Source organism: Macaca thibetana, chromosome 2, assembly GCF_024542745.1.
Source record: "Macaca thibetana thibetana isolate TM-01 chromosome 2, ASM2454274v1, whole genome shotgun sequence".
Taxonomy (NCBI): Eukaryota; Metazoa; Chordata; class Mammalia; order Primates; family Cercopithecidae; genus Macaca; species Macaca thibetana.
Window position 1 is genome coordinate 1100648 of NC_065579.1, and position 10993 is coordinate 1111640.

At 57.0% G+C, this 10993-nt stretch overlaps 1 protein-coding gene across 5 annotated transcripts in view; it reads right to left on the bottom strand.

Moving 5' to 3' along the window:
* Positions 1 to 2524, bottom strand: part of TNK2 (tyrosine kinase non receptor 2) — a 47520-nt gene extending 44996 nt beyond the window's left edge. For all 5 annotated transcript variants that reach the window (XM_050776354.1, XM_050776303.1, XM_050776339.1 and 2 more), the window contains exon 1: positions 1899 to 2524. The gene's annotated coding sequence lies outside the window, so the exon portion shown is untranslated. The remainder of the gene's footprint in view (positions 1 to 1898) is intronic.
* Between the last annotated feature and the right edge of the window lie 8469 nt (positions 2525 to 10993).

Below are 10993 nucleotides of genomic sequence, written 5' to 3' on the forward strand. Positions count from 1 at the left end.
TAGCAGCAGGGGGGGGATGGAGGGATTCCACAAGCAAACTTTTGGGGACTGGGGAATAAGGGGGATGTTCACTATCTTGACGGTGGGGGTGGTTTCACGGGTGTATACAAAGGCTACAACTTATTAAATTGTATGTTTTAAATATGCTCAGTTTACCATATGTCATTATATCTCAATAAAGCTGTTACTTAAAACAAACAAAAAGAAACACTGCATCTTCTAGACAAAGCACAAGGTGGGGGCTAATCTCGGGCTCAGGGGCCAGAGGGAAGAGTCTGACCCTTCCTCCCCAACGTCTGCTGGGCTCCTGGGAGGTGGGCACCAGGCTCCAAAGGGCCTGAGGTTTCTTCACTCAGGACACTGCAGGGGAAGCCCTGGTCCACCGCACACACCAGGAAACTGAAACCTAAAGACACTATGCTGCCCAAGGAAGTTGCACAGCTTGTAAGCGATATAACCAGATCAAAAGCAATCTGTGTGATGCCAAGGCCTTTCTCCCATTCATCTACCACAAGTTCAAAAACGTCGACCTGAAATAAGCAGGTGAAGATGTGTGTTGTGTGTACGCGTTTAAAACAGACAGTTCCTTCCACTGAAGCCAGACACTGAGAGCCACTCTGGCCATTCCAGAAGCGTCGGGCACCGTGGGCACAGCAGCTGAACTTCCGGTGCATGAATGTTCGGGCGGCAGCGCGACAGGCATGGGATGAAGCTGACAGGCGAGTTTGAGTATGAGGAGTAGGCTAACCGGCTCCTCCAGCAGCTACCTCCAGCACCACTCCCTCTGCCCCCATAGGAGAGCAGCCAGTCTGGTTCGGGACAGGGGCCTGGGACCATCTGACTCAGAGCCACACCTCGGGCTGGGGCAGAGAGGGGTCCTAGCTAAGGCCCTGGGCAGGCAGCAACCCTGCACCCATCCCCACCCAGGGGCAGGGGAAGCAAGAACCTGACAGTGCCAGGTAAGAGGTGAACAGCTCTAGGAGAGTAAGGCCCACAAGCAGCCCTCCAGGCCGCCCTGGGAGCACCACACGGAATGAGTAGGTCTGGCACTCAGGCCATGATGCAGTCAACAAGAAGCCAAATACAGCCCCCACCCTTGGCCCCTACAAGCCCTACCTCTAGACTGGGCTGGGAGCTCCTGCCCTGACAGGTGCAGAGCCCACGATACCACGGCGGCCCATCTGCAAACCTCCCCACGGTGGGGCCGCAGAGGCAGCCCAGAGTCCTCTGCTGCAGATGCACCCTCCTCTCCCGCCCCGCTCACGCTGGGGTCCTGAAGTCCCACCCAGAGAGTCGCTCTCCCACCTTCTGCCCACTAATCATCCTTGGCTCTGGGCCCTCAGGGTAAATCAGCTGTGACAGGACGGCGTGGCAGGAGCGGGTCAGGCTCGTGCCGTGTCCAAGCCACTAGCTGTCACACTCACATCTCAGCTCACGTGACCAACAGGGTTACAAGATAAGGTTCTGTTAATCCCACGCTGCTCTCTTCCCTTCTGTGGGACGTGTTTTGAGGACTTGAGGCAACCTGTGCTGACTGCACCAAGCAGAGCAAATACCATGGATGCACCCTACTGCCACCGAGGGGCAGGTGGAGGGGTGACCGTCCTGTAGCTCCTCCCTGGGGCTACCCCTCTCTTCCCTCTGCACAGACCTGGCAGCCACCCAGACGTCCCGCGAGCTGCCTAGACTCTAAGAAGATGCCCCATCACTCCAACTACCATACACGGTACTGCGGGGGAGAGGTCCTGCCTCGCAGCTGAAAAGTGCACTGCTTCCTCCCCCCAGGGATGAAAGGCCAAGAGAACGAGAGCAGTGTGGAGACTACCCTCTCGCCAGTGACCTGCAGCTTCTCGCTTCCAAGCACACCAACTCCAGCTAAGAGAACTGGGCTTCCTTACCTGCCGCCTTCCGCTGCCTCCCCGCAGACACAGCTTCAGCGATGCCCAGTCTGAGCGAGCAGAAGACGTTCCCGCGGGCCGGGCCTACCCTCAGGCAGTGGCTCGCAGAGCTCCCCGGTTCCCCGCACTCTTCTTTGCCCGACTCCCCACGCCCCTACATCCTGCGTTCCCTTCAGCTCCGGAGGCACCGTGGGGCCCGGGCGGCGGTCTGCCAGTCACCACCTCCTCCTCCGCCGGCGCCTCCGGGTCCTGAGCCCCTCGCCGGGTCCCTCCCCCTCCTGGGGCTCCTTTCCGTCTAGGTAGGTTTCCTGGACAGCCCGCACCACCTGTCCCTCCTGCACTCCGGGCAGCCAATTCGCCTCCTGCACCCCCAGGCGCCCCTCGCCCGCAGGCCCCCGAGGCCCCACCGGCCTTGCCCTCCCCACCAGCTCCGGGCGGCTTCGGCGCTCCGGGGCCGCCCCCAGGACCACCGCCTCCCGCCCCACGCTCTCCCACTGCCGCTCCCCCAGTTCGCCGGAACTTTCCGGCCCCTCCCCGCGCTCGCGGGGGCCTTCCCCGGCCTCGGGCGCCGGCTCGGGCTGCTGCAGCAGCCTCCGCGGGCTCCCCTCTCCGCGCTCCTGCACCCCGGCCCGGGCCTCGCCGCGCTCCTGCACTGCGGGGCTGCCTCCGCCCTTCTCCTGGTGCTGCCCGCGGGGCCCCAGCCCCTCCTCCTGCGCCACAGGCCAGCCCGCCGAGCCCGTCCACCGCGGAGGGCGCCCCCAGTCCGCGCCGTCCGGCGGCCCCCACACCACCCCCCGGCTGGGCTCGTGGCCGCGGCCGCCGCGCTCCTGCAGCCCCGGGCCCACCCCGCCCTCCTCCTGCACGGCCGGGCCCACCCCGCCCCGCTCCTCCACGCCGAGCTTCAGCCCGCGGAGCTGCTGCGGGCCCCAGCTGAGAACCCCGACGCGCTGCGGCTGCTGCTCCGGCAGCGCGGGGCTCAGCCCGCCGCGCTCCTCCTGCTCGCCCCGCCGGGGGCCCTCGACCGGCTCGGCCCAGCGCACTCGCTTGCCCCCCAGAGGCCGCGCGCTCCCGCCCCTCCAGATGGTGCTGCCCTCGGCGCCCGCTCACACCGCCCGCCCGCCCCGGCCTCCCCGCCCGCCCCGGGCCGCCCCCGAGTCCCGCGCCCGCCTCCCCGCCCTCGCCTCCGGGCGTCAACGTCGGCCCGCCGGGCGCCCGCCCCGCGCCGGCCCCCGCAGGTGAGCGCCCGCCCGCCCGCCGTCCCTCCTGCAGCGCGCCCCGAGCCCGCCTGCGCCTGCGCCGCCCCGGGGTGGGGGTTGGGGGTCGGCCCGCCCCTTAAAGGGCCCGGCCTCGTCGCTCCGCCCCCGGCTCCGCCCCCAGCCTGCGGGCCCCACCCCGCTTTCCCCGCACCGCGGGCCCGGCCTGCGCCCTCCTGCGGTGCCGAGGGAAGTGGAGTGAGGAAGTCCCGCCGAGTCGAGGGGCGCAGCGGAGGAGCGCCGGAACGTCCCTCATTCCGAGTAGCTGCCGTTGCACTGTGCGAGTGTGAAAGTCACTTCCACCCGGTCTCGGTGGTTTCAGCTCCGAAGTGAGGAGGTTGCACTGGAAGGTTTCTGGGGTCACTCCAGTGAGGCTGGGATTCTAGCCCTAATATCACCTTAGCAACCGAAAGGCCCAGACACCGGACCATCACCTCTCTTTCCCCGGGGCCAACGGAGGACTCCTGAAGGAGGGAGGGTTTGTCTCAGGCCTGACAATTCCTGATGAGGACTTGGGCAGAAATAGCCCCAGGCAAGGGGACCTTCATCATTCCTGCACTTGAGCGGTCTCCTCCCTGCCCCACCCCACCCCCCACCCCAGAAGGAGAAAACCCAGAGCTCTGATTCCCAGCGGCGGGGCAGCCTGCAGGCCCGGGTCCCAGCCCAAACGGAGGCGGCCCTGGGCAGCGGGCGCTTGGAACCCCAGGGCTCAGGGCCACTCAGCCCTTGTTACTGTCCCTCATCTAGAAGATGGGTGTAATAACAAAACAATTCGCTGTAGATGGCAAGCTCAGACGTTGGGAACTGTCGGGCTGGCTCTTTCTGCACTCACACTGCCCAGCAGTGGGCCCCAGGGCCATGGCCAGAGGGCAGTAGGGCAATGAGAAAGAGGTGGCTTCCGGAAACCTACGCGAGACCCCATCTGGGTGGATTTGGGTGGCGGTGCCTTGCCTGCGAGGTGGGCCGGGCAACTTTCCACTGAATTATCTGACACTGCAAGTAATGGCAGCCCTGCCCCAGGGAGCCCTGAGGCTGGGCCAGGACCACCCCCCTGTTGCCTGGCTTCAGGAAAGAAAGTGCGGCAGACAACAGATTTGGGAGAAGGAACCTGAGGAGGTTTTTTCCCAGTCTCCCTCACACTGCCTCAGTCATGGCCATTGCTAAGGCTCAGGGAGCCCAACTGTGCAAGGCCCTGCCCTCTGCACTTCTTCTCATCCAACCCCACAACAATCCAAGGAGAAACATAATGTCCCCATTTTACACGTGGTAGAACTGAGGTTCTACATGGCCAAGTGACTTGTTCAGCACCATACAGCTGGTAGTGGTGAAGCCAGGATTCAAATCCAGTTTTCCGACTCTAAAGTCCAAGTCACAGGCCGAGTGTGGTGGCTCATGCCTGTAATCCCAGCACTTTGGAGGCTGAGGAGGGCAAATCATTTGAGCTCATGAGTTCAAGACCAGCCTGGGCAACATGGCAAAACCCTGTCTCTACAAAAAAATACAAATATTAGCAGAGCATGGTGGCACGAACCTGTAATCCCAGCTACACGGGAAGCTGAGGTGGGAGGATCGCTTGAACCTGGGAGATGGAGGTTGCAGTGAATAAAGATCACACCACTGCACTCCTGCCTGGGCAATAGAGCCAGACCTCATCTCAAAAAAAAAAAAAATCTGAGGCACAAAATAGCAATGCCAAATCCAGGAGCCCTGCTTCAGGAAGCATCAGGACTAACTAGATTTTATTGGTCAATAGATGCAAACAACTGATTTAGAGCAAACTTCCCCTCCAGTAAATCAAGCTCCAAATCAAACAAAGCTAGGGGTCAAAGCGCCTCCACCGTGGTTGGTCCTGCTCCTAGGGCAGCCCAGCCCCCCATTTCCCCAGCCCCTCATCTCTCCAATTTCCTCAAGAAGCCAGAGTCACGCCCATGACCTCTAGTGTAGGGTTATCTGGAGCTTTAGGTTCAGAGGAAAGAGTGAGGTCTCCTGCTCCCTTCCTCCCTCCCACCCTGTTCCTCACCAACTCCTGGACGGTCCCCACCATGGGGTTGAGCACTGGGGCTATGCTGGGATGTGTCCGTGACGCTGACCGTGGTGGCCAGAGAGACACCGAGGGAGACTGCTCTGCCACTAGGGAGCTGACATGAGGAATGAGCCCCAGACTAAAAACATAAGTCCCAGGAGATTTGGGAGGTGGCCACAGGGATAACCCCAACCCTCTAATTAACGTGCCTGAGCCAGTCTCCTCTTACATCTGGGACTGCAGGAGAGCTGCCCACAGCAGAATGACTCGGCAAGAAGGGCTTGTCAGGTCTAGCTGGGAGCGGAGGTGGGCCAGGCTGCCAGAGGGAGGCTTTGGGTGGTGCCCTTAAGAATCTCCACCATGGGCGGTTTTGCACTGTGGGGTAAGCAAGAGGGCAAGGAAAGCCATTGCTGGGGAGCGGGCAGCCTGGCTCACAGCTGCCAGCAGCTGCTAAGCCAAGAGCGGGTGGGTGCTGCTGAGGGGTTGGGCTTCCAGTTTGTTTGTTTCTATTTTTTTTTTGAGATGGAGTTTCAGGCTTGTTGCCCGGGCTGGAGTGCACTGGTGTAATCTTTTTACACCAGTGGTGTAAAAAGTGGCTAATTTTTTGTATTTTTAGTAGAAATGGAGTTTCGTCATGTTGGCCAGGCTGGTTTTGAACTCCTGGCCTCAAGCAATCCACTCATCTCAGCCTCCCAAAGTGCTAGGATTACAGGCATGAGCCACTGCACACAGCTTGTTTTTAAATAAAGCAGTTTTAAAAACTACGGTTGCAAACTTTTAGTGGGAGGTAAATTGAATATGGTGGATTTTGAATGACTTTTTTTTTTTTTTCATGAAAGAGGATAATAATGGAATACAAAATATGAGAATGTTTGGCCGGATGTGGTGGCTCACACCTGTAATCCCAGCACTTTGGGAGGCCGAGGCCAGCAGATCACCTGAGGTCAGAAGTTCGAGACTAGCCTGACCAACATGGTGAAACCCCGTCTCTACTAAAAATACAAAATTAGCCAGGCATGGTGGTGCATGCCTGTAATCGCAGCTACTTGGGAGGCTGAGACAGGACAATCACCTGAACCTGGAAGGCGGAGGTTGCAGTGAGCTGGGATCATGCCATTGCACTCCAGACTGGGTGACAGAGCAAGACTCTGTCTCTCAAAAAAAAAAAAGAAAAAAATATATATCAGAATGTAATTTTTGAACTTTTTATTGACATACAACATACCTCCAGAGAAGTGCGGAAAGCTTGCATTCTTGCAGGTAACACACCCAGCACCCAGATCAAGAAACGGAACATAACCAGCACCCCAGAACCCCACCCTCAAAATGTAATTTTTAAAGAGATTTTAATAAATAACTTTTAGCATGCCCTTTATATACATGGCTTACTTTTAACTTTCTGACCCCCTTGCCCTCCTCCTAGAATAGAAACCTCCCAACAACAGCAGCTTTCTTCTAGACACACACAGCTAGAACGAGGCCTGGCACAAAGCAGGTGCCAAAACTACCTGCTGAATGAATGAGAGTGCAGAGTGCACCCCAGGTAGTGAAGGCATTGTTTCTGTGGTGTTCTTGTTTCATCGTTGTAAAGTCCATTTCTTTCTGTAGGTCACAGTCAAAACATTGAGACCCACAGCTACAACTGGAACAAGTCAGACACGCTGTGATTCAGGCCAGGGAGGTGAGCATGGGTGAAGAACGATATACCAACTAGCTCAGGGCTTCTGGAACTGTGTGCGGCCGATCACCTGGGCATCTTGGTGAACCGTAAATTCTGATTCAGCAAACTGGGAGGAGGGTGCTGAGATCCAGCATTTCTATCAAGCTTCCCATGGACCACACTCTGACTATCAAGGCCTTAGACGCAGACAGTTTCAATACAGCTGCACACAAGAATCACACAGAAAGCTTCAAAAATGCCGATGCCAAGCCAGGTGCGGTGGCCCACGCCTGTAATCCCAGCACTTCAGGAGGCTCAGGCGGGCAGATCATGAGGTCAGGAGTTCGAGACCAGCCTGGCCAACACAGTGAAACCCTGTCTCTACTAAAAATACAAAAATTAACTGGGCGTGGTGGCAGGCACCTGTAATCCCAGCTGCTCGGGAGGCTGAGGCAAGAGAATCACTTGAACCTGGGAGGCAGAGCTTGCAGTGAGCCAAGATCGCACCATTGCACTCAAGCCTAGGCAACAGAATGAGACTGTCTCAAAGCAAAACAAAACAAAACAAAATGCTGGTGCCCAGGCACCACCCTAGGACCACTTGGATGGCGGTTGGCATCTTCATTTTATTGTTTTGTTTTTGTTTTTTTTGTAGAGACAGGATCTCAAGATGTTGCCTGGGCTGGTCTCGAACTCCTGGGCTCAAGCTGTTCTCCCGCCTCAGCCTTCTCAAAGTGCTGGGATTACAGGCATGAGCCACCCCGCCCAGCCTTAGCATCTTAGTTCTTTTGTTTGTTTGTTTGTTTTTGAGACAGAGTCTCACTCTGTCACCCAGGCTGGAGTACAGTGGTGTGATCTTGGCTCACTGCAACCTCTGTCTCCCGGGTTCAAGCAGTTCTCCTGTCTCAGCCTCTCGAGTAGCTGAGATTATAGGCACCCGCCATCACATCATACCTGGCTAATTTTTGTATTTTGAATAGCGACAGAGTTTCACCATGTTGGCCAGGCTGGTCTCGAACTCCTGACCTCAGATGACCCACCCACCCTGGCTTCCCAAAATGCTGGGAGTACAGGCGTGAGTCACCGCGCCTGGCCAGCATCTTAGTTTTTAAAGGCTCCCTAAGAGATTCCAACCTGCTACCAGATGTGGGAGGTGCTTGGCTGAAGGCAACCGCTGGCGGGGATGAGGAGCCGGTCTGTTCCCAAGCACACCCTCACTGCCTCGAAGGAGGCCGGGTAAGGCCCCGGGAAGGGAGGGCTGGGATCAGGACGGTCGCACTTGACAAAGGACCACCATTTCTGAGTCAGGAGGGGATCACTTGCCTCCTTGCGGAGGTGAAGAGAGGGATTTCTGAAGGATTCTCAGGCGTGGTGCGTATCTGCTAACCCCGGCCACATCCTCCTGGGACCGAGAACAGACTGTGCCTTCACCCTATTGCCCAAGTCGGGGGTCCCTGGAGCGGCCAAGGGGGCTGTGCTCACATGCCCCCGAGCAATTCAGTTTTCAAAGCCTTACTAGGCCACTGGGAGGAGGCACTGCCAGCCGCTCCCACACACCTGCCCCCTCTGCCCAACCACAGCAAGAGCCAGACGAGCCAAGAGATGACAAACGCTGAGGTCATCATGGGCTTTTCCGAAACAGAGCCTCGTGGAGCCCTGGGCTCTGGTGCCCCCTGGTGGCACCCAGAGTTGTGGTTGGTAACGGACCCGTGAGCTCAGTTCCTGGTCATCTGTTGGTGTCAGGCACAGTCATTCCAGATGTGGCCCCATACACCATCAAGGAATTTCTAGCGCGGCACGGTGGCTCACACCTGGAGTCCCAGCACTCGGGAGGCAGAAGCAGCAGGATCAGTTGATGTAGGAGTTCAAGGCTGCAGTGAGCTGTGATCCGTGCTGCAGCCTGGGTGACAGAGGGACACTCTGTCTCTAAAAAAAATTAAAATGTTTTTGAGACAGTGTCTTGTTCTGCACCCACACTAGAGTGCAGTGGTGTGATCTCGGCTCACTGCAACCTCTGACTCTCAGGTTCAAGTGATTCTCCTGCCTCAGCCTCCCCAGTAGCTGGACTTACAGGTACCCACCATGCCCGGCTAATTGTTGTGTTTTAGTAGAGACTGGGTTTCATCATGTTGGCCAGGCTGGTCTCCAACTCCTAAGCTCAAGTGATCCTCCCGCCTCGGCCTCCCGGAGTGTAATCCCCAAAGGGATTACAGGCATGAGCCACTGCGCCTGGCCAAAATAAAATAATTTTTAAAAAAGAGGCTAGGCACGGTGGTTTACACCTATAATCCCAGTACTTTGGGAGGCCCAGTTGGGAGGACTGCTTGAGGCCAGGAGTTCGAGACCAGCCTGGGCAGCATGGCAAGACTCTCTACATACAAACAATTTAAAAATTAGACAGTTGTGGTGGTGTGCACCTGTCATCTCAGCTACTCAGGAGGCTGAGGTGGGAGGATTGCTTGAGGCCAGCAGTTCAAGGCTGCAATGGGGTATCATCACACCACTGTACTCTGGCCCTGGGCAGCAGAGCAAGACCCTGTCTAAAAAATAAATAAATAAATAAATAAACTTCTAGTGGAGGAGTTGAGACTAATCATATGAAGGACGGGCCCCTTTGATTCTTCACCTACTCCTTCTTTAACTCCCTGAAATCTGGCTTCCCCTGGAACCCACCATACTAAGTGTAGGAAAATGTTGTGGTCAAGGCTTGCCTTTAAATGGTGAGGTACTGTGTCACTCTTGCACCTTTCTTCTGCCCTCTCCTTTGCTCAAATCTCCCCATTTGCGGTGCAGACACTGCACAGTCTTTAGCTGACTGTTCGTCTTCCTTCTGCTAAAATAGCCTTCCAGGCAAGCCCATACCTGCTCCTTTTTTGGCTAGCCTCTCCAGCTGGGTAAGATCATTTCCACCCGCTGCCACTCCCCAACTCCCCTCCCACAGCTAAGCTAATGAGGCCCCCAGGTACCGAACTCCCTGCGTCTGCGGCTGCCTGCCTGAGCACTGATGTTGAGTGGACACCCAGACTTTTGTTTCATCTTAGAAGGTAGCAACAGAACCCAAACTCTCAATCCAGCTCTGCTTCCCTACTCCCCTGGCTCTCTCATTTGTCCGGAAAGCAGACTCAGGTTCTTAGCAGCCTCCTTTACCCATCTCCTCCTTCAGCACCTAATATGCCTACTTCAGCCCCAAATACCTCAGGGGTCCAACCTTCTGCCTCCTCTCCCCTCTCACTTCCTCTCAGCTACCACTTTATTCCACGTAGAAAGAACCTGTGTCCAAGTCCAAGCTTCCCCACATTCATTTTTTAAACGGTGATCAAGTACCTTTGGGAAGCCAGACACCTAACCATGAAGTGGCTTTCACGTGAGCTGGATCAAATCCTTCCATTAGCCAGCCTCTGTGTCTCAGACATGACCCCTCACCGGGAGATTGTAAGAATTACACAAGATAATGCCATGATATGCACACCCTTGAATGACATTATTACAACATTGTGTAGATGACCTTGCCGACTTCAGTCCCTGTACCTCCTTAATTCCCTGTTCATCTTCCTAAAACATCAATTTCATCATGTCACTCCCTTACTCAAGAACTCCGCATTCCTCCCCAATTCCACTCAGCACTGCGCCCCAATTCCACTCAGCACTGCTCCCCAATTCCACTCAGCACTGCGCCCCAATTCCACTCAGCACTGCTCCCCAATTCCACTCAGCACTGCTCCCCCGTTCCACGCAGCACGGCTCCCCAATTCCACTCTGCACGGCTACCCCGTTCCACTCCGCACTGCTCCCCAATTCCACGCAGCACTGCTCCCCAATTCCACTCAGCACTGCTCCCCCGTTCCACGCAGCACGGCTCCCCAATTCCACTCAGCACTGCTCCCCAATTCCACGCAGCACGGCTCCCCCGTTCCACGCACTGCTCCCCAATTCCACTCCGCACGGCTACCCCGTTCCACTCCGCACTGCTCCCCAGTTCCACCCCGCACTGCTCCCCCGTTCCACTCCGTACTGCTCGCCAATTCCACTCCGCACTGCTCCCCAATTCCACTCCGCACTGCTCCCCAATTCTACTCCGCACTGCTCCCCAGTTCCACTCAGCACTGCTCCCCCGTTCCACGCAGCACTGCTCCCCAATTCCACTCCGCACTGCTCCCCA